The sequence below is a fragment of the Ranitomeya variabilis genome, chromosome 1, assembly GCF_051348905.1.
Source record: "Ranitomeya variabilis isolate aRanVar5 chromosome 1, aRanVar5.hap1, whole genome shotgun sequence".
Lineage (NCBI taxonomy): Eukaryota > Metazoa > Chordata > Amphibia > Anura > Dendrobatidae > Ranitomeya > Ranitomeya variabilis.
Genome location: NC_135232.1, coordinates 908,220,805 through 908,235,951, shown reverse-complemented (window position 1 = coordinate 908,235,951; position 15,147 = coordinate 908,220,805). Strand labels below are relative to the sequence as shown.

Here is a 15,147-nt window from a genome sequence, read left to right as displayed (position 1 = left end):
CCCCACAAACTTGCATCAAAAACAAGGTAAAAATTCATAACAAAATGCACTGAAAAACAAAATGAAGATGCAAGTAATTTAATATAGTTAGGCACAGAAATGCAGCATCTTAAAGTCACCAAATAGTCATCACGGCAGCAAAGATTTTATGAGCAATGTGACCTGTAACGTGACACATCAATCAGCAACATTTCCATCCTTGACCAGAAAAACTATGTTCCTTCACTGGCTTAATTGCAGAAAAAGTACAATAAACATCTTTACATGCTGTACTAGAGATGCAGAAGTGAGGACTAGAAATGCTATAGAAGCAGAAGAGGTAATATTCTCTTAATTTGTTTTCTCAATCCCAGCAAGTGTCGGAAAAATGTAATTGATTTTGTTTACCTTTTGCAATTAAAGCGCCACTCTAGCAGTTTTTCTTTTTGTTTCAGAGCTGGAGTGGTGCCACTAATGCAAGTTCCCTGACCCTTGTATTACACTGTGTGCAGAATTATTAGGCAAGTGGTATTTTGATCACATGATACTTTTTATACATGTTGTCCTACTCCAAGCTGTTCAGGCTTGAGAGCCAACTACCAATTAAGTAAATCAGGTGATGTGCATCTCGGTAATGAGGAGGGGTGTTGTCTAATGACATCAAAACCCTATATAAGGTGTGCTTAATTATTAGGCAACTTCATTTCCTTTGGCAAAATGGGTCAGAAGAGAGATTTGACGGGCTCTTAAAAGTCCAAAATTGTGAGATGTCTTGTAGAGGGATACAGCAGTCTTGAAATTGCTAAACTTTTGAAGCGTGATCATCGAACAATCAAGTGTTTCATAGCAAATAGCCAACAGGGTCGCCAGAAGCGTGTTGGGCAAAAAAGAAGCAAAATAGCTGCCCATGATTTGAGGAAAATCAAGCGTGAAGCAGCCAAGATGCCATTTGCCACCAGTTTTGCCATATTTCAGAGCTGCAATGTTACTGGAGTAACAAAAAGCACAAGGTGTGCGATACTCAGGGACATGGCCAAGGTAAGGAAGGCTGAAAAACGACCACCTTTGAACGAGAAACATAAGATAAAACATCAAGACTGGGCCAAGAAATATCCTAAGACTGACTTTTCAAAGGTTTTATGGACTTATGAAATGAGAGTGACTCTTGATGGGCCAGATGGATTGGCCAGAGGCTGGATCAGTAAAGTGCAGAGAGCTCCACTCCGATGCCAGCAAGGTGGAGGTGAGGTACTGGTATGGGCTGGTATCATCAAAGACGAACTTGTGGGACCTTTTCGGGTTGAGGATGGAGTGAAGCTCAACTCCCAGACCTACTGCCAGTTTCTGGAAGACAACTTCTTCAAGCAGTGGTACAGGAAGAAGTCGGTATCATTCAAGAAAAGCATCATTTTCATGCAGGACAATGCTCCATCACATGCCTCCAACTACTCCACAGCATGGCTGGCCAGTAAAGGTCTCAAAGAAGAAAAAATAATGACATGGCCCCCTTGTTCACCTGATCTGAACCCCATAGAGAACCTGTGGTCCCTCATAAAATGTGAGATCTACAGGGAGGGAAAACAGTCCACCTCTCGGAACAGTGTCTGGGAGGCTGTGGTGGCTGCTGCACGCAATGTTGATCGTAAACAGATCAAGCAACTGACAGAATCTATGGATGGAAGGCTGTTGAGTGTCATCATAAAGAAAGGTGGCTATATTGGTCACTAATTTTTTGGTGTCTGGTTTTTGCATGTCAGAAATGTTTATTTCCAAATTTTGTGCAGTTATATTGGTTTACCTGGTGAAAATAAACAAGTGAGATGGGAATATATTTGGTTTTTATTAAGTTGCCTAATAATTCTGCACAGTAATAGTTACCTGCACAAACAGATACCCTCCTAAGATAGCCAAATCTAAAAAAAAAAAAACACTCCAACTTCCAAAAATATTAAGCTTTGATATTTATGAGTCTTTTGGGTTGATTGAGAACATAGTTGTTGATCAATAATAAAAATATTCCTCTAAAATATAACTTGCCTAATAATTCTGTACACAGTGTATACTTGCCAGCCACGGTCTTCAGCTCCGGATCCAATCTGCTGTGTCTTGTGACGGCAACTTTTGACTGACAGGAGGGCAGAGGTAACAGTCACAAGCTCTGAATGTAAGTCTACGAGAGTCTCGTTCTGGGGCAATCCGGCAGGTCACAAGACCAACTTCAGCGATGATAACAGATGAAGAAGGCAGCTGCTAAGTATACTACTAGGGGCAGGGAACTTACATTAGTGACACCACTCCAGCAGTAAAATAAAAAAATGATGGAGTGGTGCTTTATAATAATAATTTTTATTTATATAGCGCCAACATATTCCGCAGCGCTTTACAACTTATAGAGGGGACTTGTACAGACAATAGACATTACAGCATAACAGAAATCACAGTTCAAAATAGATACCAGGAGGAATGAGGGCCCTGCTCGCAAGTTTACAAACTATGAGGAAAAGTGGAGACACGAGAGGTCAATAATGGAATGCAAACATGATAGCAAATAATCCAAGTATATCAATTAGTATTATTGTGTAGACACAGAGCTTTAACATTTATCACAAAAATATAAAGATGAATTCATCTATAGACTGACGAGGGCAAGTAGAAAATAGTCATGGCATTTTATAGATCCTATAATACATTATTTAGATTCACAGTGTAATCCACATCTAGACATCATCATGGCACATTCAGCTTTATTAAGTTTTTATTGATTTTATACCGTTAAAGGGTTAGCCCCATCTTTGCCAGTCATGGCTTAGATGGAAACAACTGCCACTAGGTCCCAACCACCAGAGGTGGGTTTTGGAAAGCAACCGAGTACAGCACAGGACATGGAACTACTCTGCTTTTGCAACTCGGAAGTCACCTCAATAGAGTATCTTGCTTTACTATGTTGTTTCTTTAAGGGAAAGGTGAGACGAGTGTCTGGAAAAATAGTGTGATTTTTATCCAGAAAACTTGGATAATTTTCATCCATATTATCATTTGTGTGCCATCCATGTGTCCATATATTATGTCCATGTGGTATTTTAACAGCAACACTTTAAAATGTACATGATCAAATACAGGTTCCTAGGTTAATAATGGCAAAGTGTCCATAAAATTCATATGCAATATGGATGTTCTGTGCGGGATCTGATATTTTTGCACTTCCAGAGATTTGAATGCACAATTATCATCCGAATGACAACGGAAGAGAATAGTGCATACTGTAATTCTTTTCTCACAGACTGTCATCTACAAAAACCTGTGCCATAGCTGTCAATAAACATTATATGTAACTGGCTGTCAGATGGTCCATAAATATGGATTCCAACAGGAGAGACATTTATGATTGTTTACAGACAAAGAAGGGTAGATGCACAAATAAGATACCCCTAAGCAGGCTCCTGCAAGAGTGGTCATCACCCCCCCCTACATCAATAGTAGTTGGCACAATACACTTCATTCACTATATGCAAAGGTAGCATCTCATCATTCATTTAATTTGGGGGTGGAAGAGAGCAAATGATGAGTTGATAGTGGGGTACATGGGACAGCAAACGAATTGAAAAAGGTATGTGGAGAGCAAATGATAAATTGAGGGTGAGGGACAGTAAATGATGTATTGATGGTGGGGAGACGGGGGACAGTAAATGATGTACTGATGTGGGGGAGCGCAAATAATGATGGGGGTGAGAGAGGGCAAATGATGTTCTATTGAAGGTGTGGGGGAGATAACAAATGATAAATTGAGAGTGGAGAGAGCAAATGATGATGAACTGAGGGTGAAGGAGAGAAAATGATTATGTATTGAAGATGAGGAGAGCAAATGATTATAAATCGAGACTAAGGGGCGGGTGATAGCAAATGATGACCTGAGGGAGGCGGAGAGCAAATAATGATGAAATGAGACTGGGGGGTGGGGAACAGCAAATGATTATCAATTGAGACTGAGAGATGGGGAACAGAAAATGATTATGAATTGAGACTGGAGGGTGGATTACAGTAAATGATTATGAATTGAGACTGGGGTTGGGGAGCGTAAATGATTATGAATTGAGACTGGTGGGTGTGGAACAGCAAATGATGATGACTTGAGGTGGGGTGTGGGGGAGAGCAAATGATGTTACTGTACAGGGCAGCACTATGTCACTTTTATGTTCATCTAGCATAGTGTAGAATTTGGGGGGAAAAGTGGGGAATGTGCTCTGGAAGCAGTGCTCTAGATAACTGTTATTTTCTCCAGAGACGAGTCCTGACTGGAAGAAGTGATGGCGGTCTGCGCTGGATGAAGAAGAAAAGCAAAGATTAAGGACTTCAACTAGAGACTGGAGATGAGCGAATCTGATCGGGTCAGGGTTTATTCAGCAAGCTATAGTGCTTACCAAATACTGTAAGCTGCAGAGGAAACCCCGATACATGGAGCGCGCCAGCTGATCAGCTGTTCGGCTCTGCAGCTGCATGTGTTGCGGCTGTGTGACAGTCACGACACATGCATGGAGAGCCCAACAAACAGGCTCTCCATGCAAGTGTCATAACTGTCACACAGCCGTGACACATGCAGCTGCGGAGCTGATCAGCTGATCACCTTGTGGTCACTATATTACCTGTACACTATATGATCTATACAGAGCTCCTGTGTATAATGTCACTTCTGAGTTCCAGTATTACCTGTGCACTATACACTATATGCAGAGTTCATATGTATAATGTCACTGGTTATCACTGTATTACCCATACACTATGCACTATGTGCAGAGTTCCCGTATATAATGTCACTGGTGATGACTGTATTACCTGTATACTATATACAGAGCTGTTGTGTATAATGTCACTGGTGTGAGGCAGTGACCCCTGTTACAGCTAAGGGGAGTTGTTTGTTCTCCCCAGCATGCACACCGAGGCGTAGTGAGGCTATGAGGGGGCATTGCAGTCACAGGTGCAGCTGTGATTACAATTGTTAAAAACCCTGTAGAATAGAGAGTTTTTAGTGAGTCTCAGGTGTATCAGGGCCAGAGTGAGGCCTGGCAACCCACAGCATACACAGTGGTGCTGCTCTCCACGAGGACTGGTCACGGATGTGGATAGGTCTTGTGCCCAGAGGTGAACCGAAGGTAGACTGTCCTATGCCCGAAGGAAGGACTGGCGTGTGTCACAGCTGCAGACAGGAGGATCTCAAGGTCTGTGTACGGCTGTGAGTAGAGACTGTGATACAGCGGTGCAGGACACCCACGGGAACTTGTTAGAGGAGGACTAGCATGTGTAGTGACTGCAATCTAAAGGATGCTGTTATGAACTAGTGTGAATTGAAAACTGAAGTTATATGCACTGAAGTTATATGCATTTGTGTGGATTAGAACCGTTTCTGTGTGAAGATAACATATTAAAGATACTTTTATGTTTGAACTTAGTGAGTCACTGCCTCTTCACTGCTACCAGTGCACTACACTGGTGAGTCCCTGTAGTGGGATGGCTTTTATGCTTTTTTTTATCAAAACTGTGTTACTAAGAACCTTATGTTTTTTAAATGCACTTTACTTATTTACTTGCACTTTAATTACTTTTTACTTATTTAGTTATAGCAGGGTTTATGCTCATTTTGTTTCTTGTAGGTTTTGACACTGTACACTGTATACTATATCCTATGTATAATGTCACTGGTGAGTCCCTGTATTACCTGTACAGTTACAATATAAACTGTATACTATGTACAGAGCTCCTATGGTAATATGGCACTTATGGTAATATTAGTATTGTTTGTTTTTTTTTAATGAAAGATCAGTATTGTAGTATTCGGTCACTATGTGGTGGTAATATGTGATCTGGTCATGGTGTGACGGTATTTGTTCCTTGTATGTGGTATTATTGATCATTTTAAAAAATGTATGTGACAAAGAAAAATAAATAAAAATATGCCTATAAAGAGTACTAGATATTTTAACATATTTTCCATAGGTTAGAGTATAGGTAAAGTCTACCTTGTCGTTGTAGCAGGCTTAAAAATCTTTTGGCCAAAACAAAAGCTGATGGCTTTGTATGTGATCTGGTGTTCGATGGGAAATGTTAATGTGTGATTGGTGATAAGTGGTGCAGAAGTGGAGTTTTTTCAAGAGTGGGCAGTGGGACTGTGAAAGGTTCAAGGTGTGGAGGTGGAGATGGGGTGGATCCTGGGCGGAGTCTCAAGGGGGCCTAAAATTCCTGGTGGCAGCCCTGTTCATTGCCAAAGAGTTACCTGCACACCAGACCGATGCAAACCTTTAAAAGCAGTTGCAAGTAGTAACATCATCAATACTACCTCTGATCACAGCCGCACAAAAGAGAAGCAGTTCCAACCATCATATAACTAGTTCATTGTTTGATCAAATATAGCAGGATAAATTTTAAGTTGATAATTTTGTATGGCTCTCGAAGGATGGTATAAATATCCAAATGGCCTCTGGAGGCAAAAATGTTCCATATCCCTGCTATAGCTGAACAGTGAGTTCCCAGAGTCAATGTTACTGGTGGGTCATTGACACCCCAGTCCAACACTGCCCCTAATGGTACTCTCATATACTGTTGCTAATGGCAACAACTTTATATCACAACCTGGTAAAACAGCCAACGTAGCAGATCATTTTTCTCATCAGAGTGTCTGTGACTTAGCTGGATGATAGACTGTGACCAATTTGTAACTGTTCAAGGAAAAAAGGTTCAGATTGTACATTGAACAGCTTCAGGTACTTGCCATCTTACTGATGCTCAAAGAACTATGTTTTTGATTCTGTTGGTGGAAACTGTTGGTAAATACAAATAGCAACAGCCCATTTCTATTTTTTTTTTTACTTGAAAAACTTGGTAAATTGTTGGACATGCCATCAGCTACCATATCATAAATCAAGGATACATTATTCTGTCTCCTTACTGCAACTAAAAATTACAAATAAGCGTTAGAATTTTAGTTCTCATCAACATGTGCAACTGCCATTACTTAAGATGTTTTCTCTTCTCACTTCTTTGATTCTTGTCTTTAATTGGTCAGTCCTTACTTCTGCCCTTCTCAGAATTTCACTCTTGTTTTAATTTGTATTTTATAAATCAATAGACCACATGAAAGTGAGCAGCTTTGCAATATATCTGCTTTCTCCTCCGGGACTGATCTTTAGTTTCCAGAATAACTGAGATAGGAGATGTCAGCTGCTGCTGATAAGATTCTATGTAGATGGGAGGAGGAAGGACCTAGAGACAGAGCTCCTCCCCTCTGCCATCTAAATAAAATGTGACAGTAGGAGATGGCATTTGCTACTGATATTTCAGCAATGTAGCAATCTGTCTTCACTGAATACAAATTTTACTTGAATTGAAGAACTTTGAAAACAAAAGATCAGTCCTGGAGGAGAAAGATGATTTCTCTGATCTGAAATTTTACAAAGTTGCTTATTTTCACTTGTACTATTGATTTAAGAAATAAAATGTAAAACGACAGGAAGTGTCATGGGACTGTTGCAGGGCTAGGGGCTCCTTCCCTATGCCTAAATGTAGGGGCGCCCTAGCTATCTCTGCTCCTTGGATTACTTCTGATGATGAATGCCTTGTTGAGCTCATAAATCACCCCTTATCTGTCCCCTCCCCCATCCAGGCAAGTCGGGCGTTGTAGTGTATAAGAATGCACAAACCAGACTAGCAAGGGAAGACGTACAGGGGTAAATGAAAATTCCAATTATACAAATATGCACTCACAAACAACATAGTGGAACACCGGGCAGGAAAAATCAAATAGGAGAGGATGAGTATATGCACACAGACAAATCACCAAGCAACAATCTTCAGAACAGCACTACAAATGCCTCCTCAAACAACCAACACCTCCAACTCCAGAACCAGGCAGTATGAAGCTAACACTGACAATCCCTGATTGCAAGAGGTGAGTGTATATAACAGAGTGGAATGGCCAACACTGAACAGCTGAGACTAAAGCAGAAAAGCTCCAGGAGCGCTCAACTGAATAGATTAACTCCTGCACTGCTAGCAGAACCCTGCACTGTTTAATATGATGGTGAAGTGCTTATAATCAGTGCAGGAGTATGTGGAATCAAACACTGTGGTCTTCTGACCCCTCCCTATGGTGGTAAATGCGTGAAAGGTACTCTTTAAGTACACATTGTACTTGTAGAGATTCCCTTTTAGTGTAATTTTTCTGAAACTGGTTGCAATGGTGGAGGCCCCACTACATTACAATTGTGATGTGTTTAGGCTGGTAGATGGGTACATCTATCACGTTGATGGCCAAAAAAGTAAACACTGTATTCCATTCCTGGAACCATTAGATGTTGTCAGTACCTGTGAAAATGTACATCATTCTGCTCTGGTCTTGTCTGAGCATGTTATTGCTCAAAATCTGGTTTTAGATATGGTATAGTAAATTAGTATTGGGATAATAATCCCTAAACCACTACCAACTACCACTACACAAATACCACAATCTTAAAATCCTCTAACCTTTCCATAGATATGATGCAGCATTCTGTAGTTTTTCTTTTGGTTATGCCCTCTGGTGTCACACTTTCATAGGATAACCCTGAAAGAAAAATGGTGGCCTGCTGTCGCAATCATTCAGTTATGCTACGGCTGAATAAACTGTGCATGTTGAGATGACATCTTGCTGTAGTTTCATCTGCTGATTTGCTGTCACTCTCCTATTTGATAAAAAGGCTGTTTGGCCCATGCAATTCTTGATATATCTTTCCTACTCTTGTGCATAGAAAGCCTGCTGTTTTGTTGACTCATCATTTCGAGTACACTCAATACACTTTTTATTCATTCATCGGGTGAATGGAGCTCTATGAGTGTGTTTGATGTATACCCCGAGCATACGGAAAACTCTCATGTGATTACCTGATAGTTACTATGTGTTGTTTTTTTTCAAGGAGGAATGAGTTGTGACCACCTGTGCCGGAAACCTTGACGCAGAGCTGCACAAAGCCATATGTCTCAGGCCTCCTTCAAACATCCATGTAAAATACATACCTGAAAAAATGGTATCAGAGCCATCAGTGTTTTCCATTCATGTGTCATCAGCTTGTCCGTTTTTACCATCACTGTGTCATCAATGTTTTTCTGGTATGGGTAAAGAAATAAATTACTAAGCTTCTCCTATACTTTGCAATGTTAAAGGGAACCTGTCACCCCCTCCCCCCAGTCGTTTCATACTAAAAGAGCCACCTTGTGCAGTAATGCTGCATTCTGACAAGGTGGCACTTTTAGTTCTGGGTGCTGTAACTTGACAAATAATCAGTTTTATAATTTGTCTGAAGTACCTGGTCCTCAGTCAAGTAGGCCGGCGTTTCCCCCCTGCTTCAGACAGCACACAGCCGTCACTCAAATCTTCTTGGCGCTGGGTGCCGCCTCCTCACTGCTGTTTTCAAAAGTAGCCGGCGCCTGCGCTCTTTTCCCCTGCCTGGTGCAGGCGCAGTGAGCGCTGGCCGTCTTTCCTCATATGCAGCCCAGCTGACTGCGCCTGTGCGGCCGCCCTGCCTGTGAATCCCAGCCCATAAATCATAAGTCACTGCGGGGCTGGGATTTACAGGCAGGGCAGCCGCGCAGGTGCAGTCAGCTGGGCTGCATATGAGGAAAGTGCGGGAAGCTGACGGCGAGGGACGTGACAGACACCGGAATGTAAGTATGTAGTGTTTTTTTTTACATTTACAATGGTAACCAGGGTAAACATCGGGTTACTAAGCGCGGCCCTGCACTTAGTAACCCGATGTTTACCCTGGTTACCCGGGGACCTCGGCATCGTTGGTCGCTGGAGAGCTGTCTGTGTGACAGCTCTCCAGCGACCACACAACGACTTACCAACGATCATGGCCAGGTTGTATCGCTGGTCGTGATCGTTGGTAAATCGTTAAGTGTAACGGTACCTTTAAGTCATGTTTACACGTTCAGTATTTGGTCAGTATTTACGTTAGCATTTGGAAGCCAAAACCAATAGTGGATGAAAAATGCAGAAGTGGTGCATATGTTTCTATTACAATTTTCCTCTGATTGTTCAACTCCTGACTTTCAAATACTGATGTAAAATAGCCACCAAATACTGAACGTGTGAACGTGGCCTTAAAGTAATGATGGGCTGTCTATTCTCTTTACTTAGTTGAGCGGTTCAGGTCATATTCTGTCTTGGAACAGTTGAGGAATAATGCTTAACACTGTACTGACCTGTGTACCAACAGTAAAAATCACACCTGATAGTCGTAAACACTTTCTGAAGGCCATTCCATAAATGAACGCTTAACAAGTCATAACTGTTCATTAATGTTTCTTTACTCCTTGTTTCAATATGTATTCCTTTGTGGTTTTACTGCCTTCAGCCTGAATCTACAGTACAATATGCATATTCCAATTAAAGCAAGAAAATCCATTGCATGAACTGGTTTACAAACTTTTGAGCAGTATGTTATGTATGTATACAATTGTGACAGACAGAAGCTGCCCTGTTGATTTAGAATCATCCAGCAACTATAGGAGTTAAAATGGTTATAGCAGACAGGGAGTGGTTAGCTCAGCCCCAGGGGATATTGGGAAAGCTGTTATTGTGTCCTGGACATCCAAGAGTAATGTGCGTGCTAGAGAGTCTCCTGTCAGACTGAAATCAGACAAGCTGTATATTCCTGTGAAGCAATTGCTGTAATCATAGAAGCAGTCAGGATAGCCAGGAGCATCTTTATTACCTCAAGATAGAAGTGAGAGAGCTACAGCACCAGACTCTTCCCCATTTCCCCACCTCACTGCATGAGCAAGGTACAGTTCTGCTTAGATTAAAGGTACCTTCACACGAAACGACGCTGCAGCGATAGCGACAACGATGCCGATCGCTGCAGCGTCGCTGTTTGATCGCTGGAGAGCTGTCACACAGACCGCTCTCCAGCAACCAACGATGCCGAGGTCCCCGGGTAACCAGGATAAATATCGGGTTGCTAAGCGCAGGGCCGTGCTTAGTAACCCGATGTTTACCCTGGTTACCAGCGTAAAAGTAAAAAAAACCAAACAGTACATACTTACATTCGCGTCCCCCGGCGTCCGCTTCCTGCACTGACTGACTGACTGAGCGCCGGCAGTAGCAGGGCACAGCGGTGACGTCACCGCTGTGCTGTGCTTTCACTTTCACTTTGCGGCGCTCAGTCAGTGTGGGAAGCAGACGGCGGGGGATGCGAATGTAAGTATGTACTGTTTGTTTTTTTTACATTTTACACTGGTAACCAGGGTAAACATCGGGTTACTAAGCGCGGCCCTGCGCTTAGTAACCCAATGTTTACCCTGGTTACCAGTGTAAAATATCGCTGGTATCGTTGCTTTTGCTGTCAAACACAACGATATACGGCGATCGGACGACCAAATAAAGTTCTGAACTTTATTCAGCGACCAGCGACATCACAGCAGGATCCTGATCGCTGCTGCGTGTCAAACTAAACGATATCGCTAGCCAGGACGCTGCAACGTCACGGATCGCTAGCGATATCGTTACAAAGTCGTTTCGTGTGAAGGTACCTTAAGACTCTGTCTGTGAAGAGAAGTTATTTGTGAAGAGATGTTATCTGCAAATACTTTCATACAGTTATATGAAAAAGTTTGGGCACCCCTATTAATCTTAAGCTTAATGTTTTATAAAAATTGTTTTTTTCGCAACAGCTATTTCAGTTTCAAATATCTGATAACTGTTGGACACAGTAATGTTTCTGCCTTGAAATGAGGTTTATTGTACTAACAGAAAATGTGCAATCTGCATTCAAACAAAATTTGACAGGTGCATAAGTATGGGCACCTCATCAGAAAAGTGACATTAATATTTAGTAGATCCTCCTTTTGCAAAAATAACAGCCTCTAGTCGCTTCCTGTAGCTTTTAATGAGTTCCTGGATCCTGGATGAAGGTATTTTTGACCACTCCTCTTTATAAAACAATTCCAGTTCAGTTAAGTTTGATGGTCGCCGAGCATGGACAGCGCTCTTCAAATGATCCCACAGATGTTCAATGATATTCAGGTCTGGGGACTGGGATGGCCATTCCAGAACAGTGTAATTGTTCCTCTGCATGAATGCCTGAGTAGACTTGGAGCGGTGTTTTGGATCATTGTCTTGCTGACAGATCCATCCCCTGCGTAACTTCAACTTTGTCACTGATTCATGAACATTATTGTCAAGAAATTGGCTTCTCCAAATGTGCTTTTGCATACCTCAGCCGACTCTGTTTGTGGCGTGCTTGCAGAAACGTCTTCTTTCGCATCACTCTCCCATACAGCTTCTCCTTGTGCGAAGTGCGTTGTATAGTTGACTGATGCACAGTGACACCATCTGCAGCAAGTTGATGCTGCAGCTCTCTGGAGGTGGTCTGAGGATTGTCCTTGACTGATCTCACCATTCTTCTTCTCTGCCTTTCTGATGTATTTCTTGGCCTGCCACTTCTGGCCTTAACAAGAACTGTACCTGTGTTCTTCCATTTCCTTACTATGTTCCTCACAGTGGAAATTGACAGGTTAAATCTCTTAGACAGCTTTTTGTATCCTTCCCCTGAACAACTATGTTGAATAATCTTTGTTTTCAGATCATTTGACAGTAGTGTTGAGCATTCCGATACCGCAAATATCGGGTGTCGGACGATACTTGCGGTATCGGAATTCCGATCCCGAGTTCCGATATTTTTGTGATATCGGAAATTGGAATCGGAAGTTCCCAGTGTATGGTTCTCAGGGTCTGGAGGAGAGGAGACTCTCCTTCAGGCCCTGGGATCCATATTCATGTAAAAAATAAAGAATTAAAATAAAAAATATGGATATACTCACCCCTCCGGCGGACCCTGGACCTTACCGATGTAATCAGCAGCCTCCGTTCCTAAGAATGAGGAGTTTAGGACCTGCGATGACGTCGCGGCTTGTGATTGGTCGCGTGACCGATCACAAGCCGCGACGTCATCGAAGGTCCTAAACTCCTCATTCTTAGGAACGGAGGCTGCCGGTTACATCGGTAAGGTCCAGGGGCCTCCGGAGGGGTGAGTATATCCATATTTTTTATTTTAATTCTTTATTTTTTACATGAATATGGATCCCAGGGCCTGAAGGAGAGTTTCCTCTCCTTCAGACCCTGGGAACCATCCAGGATATCTTCCGATACTTGTGTCCCATTGACTTGTATTGGTATCGGGTATCGGTATCGGCGATATCCGATATTTTTCGGGTATCGGCCGATACTATCCGATACCGATACTTTCAAGTATCGGAAGGTATCGCTCAACACTATTTGACAATTGTTTTGAGGAGCCCATGATGCCACTCTTCAGAGGAGATTCAAACAGGAGAACAACTTGCAAGTGGCCACTTTAAGTAGCTTTTCTCATGATTGCATACACCTGGCTATGAAGTTCAAAGCTCAATGAGGTTACAAAACAAAAAAAAGTGCTTTAGTAAGTCAGTAAAAAGTATGTAGGAGTATTTAAAACAAGAAAATGATAAGGCTGCCCATACTTATGCACCTGTCAAATTTTGTTTGAATGCAGATTGCACATTTTCTGTTAGTACAATAAACCTCATTTCAAGGCAGAAACATTACTGTGTCCAACAGTTATTATATATATGAAACTGAAATAGCTGTTGCAAAAAAAACAATTTTTATACATCATTAAGCTTAAGATTAATAGGGGTGCCCAAACTTTTTCATATAACTGTATATGTTGATGTGCAGCATTGCATTTAGAGAATTGTTTTTTTGTGATTAAAAGAAGCTTGAATAAAATTCCCATGATCAACTTCAGCTCAGATATATGCCAACACTATGCCTGAAAACCATTAACTCCCCATTACCTTGAATAATTAATTAGTGGTGATCTTGAGTAAGATTTCCCCATTATTTCAACAAGAACTTATGTTTCCTTTGTATCGCCCTTATAGCCTGAGTGGCAAGCATGCAACATTGGTGGCCTGTACAGGGAATCCAGAAAGGCAATAAGACTGTAATTGAGCAGAGGCACAGCTAATGAAACATACAGCAGCACAGCACCTCAACTCAACTCTGCTGCATCAATTAAAGCAGACCAGAATTGTAAAAACAATAGCAGAGCCAGCAGCAATGAATGTGAAAGTACTGATTAACAGTGTCAGTGAGTTGCTTCTGCAGTTAACTTATGAGGAATTGAGTTAGGTAGCAGGACATGTAAAGATGGCAGAAGAACAGATCTCTAAGGCTAGTTTGCGGACGAGGGCTTTGTGGAGGACAGCGTAGTTGCTCCATTAGCCCTGCCCACCGCCGTGCCTCTTCCTTCAGCTCCGCCTACGTCAGCATGCGTCCTGCATACTCTATCTTTAACATTGGGTACGCAGGCCATACAGATGTATGCGGATGCCTCCGCATGTGTCGTTTTCACGATGCGCCGACCTGCGTCGAACGCAAGCCCTCATCCACAAATGTGAAAACAGCAGTATAACAGTATACCAGGACAACAGACCTTTCTAACATAGCAAATCACCATAAGGAAAGATTTTTAGGTCCTTGGACAGAATGGTGAATGCGAAGAGAAGGAGAAACTGTCTTATACAAACTTGTTGCATCAGATTGAAGCAGGATTGCAGAAAGGCAGACAAGATCATCGAGGGGGTGGTGAAAGCTATCAGCCCAGGACTGAATCTCCGTAATATGCTAGAAATGAAAAATCACTTGATATTACCACCACTGAAGACTGTTTTAACCCCTTTACCCCCAAGGGTGGTTCGCACGTTAATGACCGGGCCAGTTTTTGCAATTCTGACCACTGTCCCTTTATGAGGTTATAACTCTGGAACGCTTCAACAGATCCTGATGATTCTGACACAGTTTTTTCGAGACATATTGTACTTCATCATAGTGATAAAATGTATTTGATATTACCTGCGTTTATTTGTGAAAAAAACAAATTTGGCGAAAATTTTGAAAATTTTGCAATTTTCCAACTTTGAATTTTTATGCCCTTAAATCGCAGAGATAAGTCACACAAAATACTTAATAAGTAACATTTCCCACATGTCTACTTTACATAAGCATAATTTTGGAACCAAATATTTTTTTGTTAGCGAGTTATAAGGGTTAAAAGGTGACCATCAATTTCTCATTTTTACATCATGTTTTTTAGGGACCAC

The 15,147-nt window shown here is 41.8% G+C and overlaps 1 long non-coding RNA gene across 1 annotated transcript in view; it reads left to right on the top strand.

Annotated features, from left to right (window-relative positions):
* The first annotated feature begins 10,640 nt into the window (after positions 1–10,640).
* Positions 10,641–15,147, top strand: part of LOC143776419 (uncharacterized) — a 210,257-nt gene continuing 205,750 nt past the window's right edge. The window contains exon 1 of the long non-coding RNA XR_013215828.1: positions 10,641–10,788. This is a non-coding gene — a long non-coding RNA (uncharacterized LOC143776419). The remainder of the gene's footprint in view (positions 10,789–15,147) is intronic.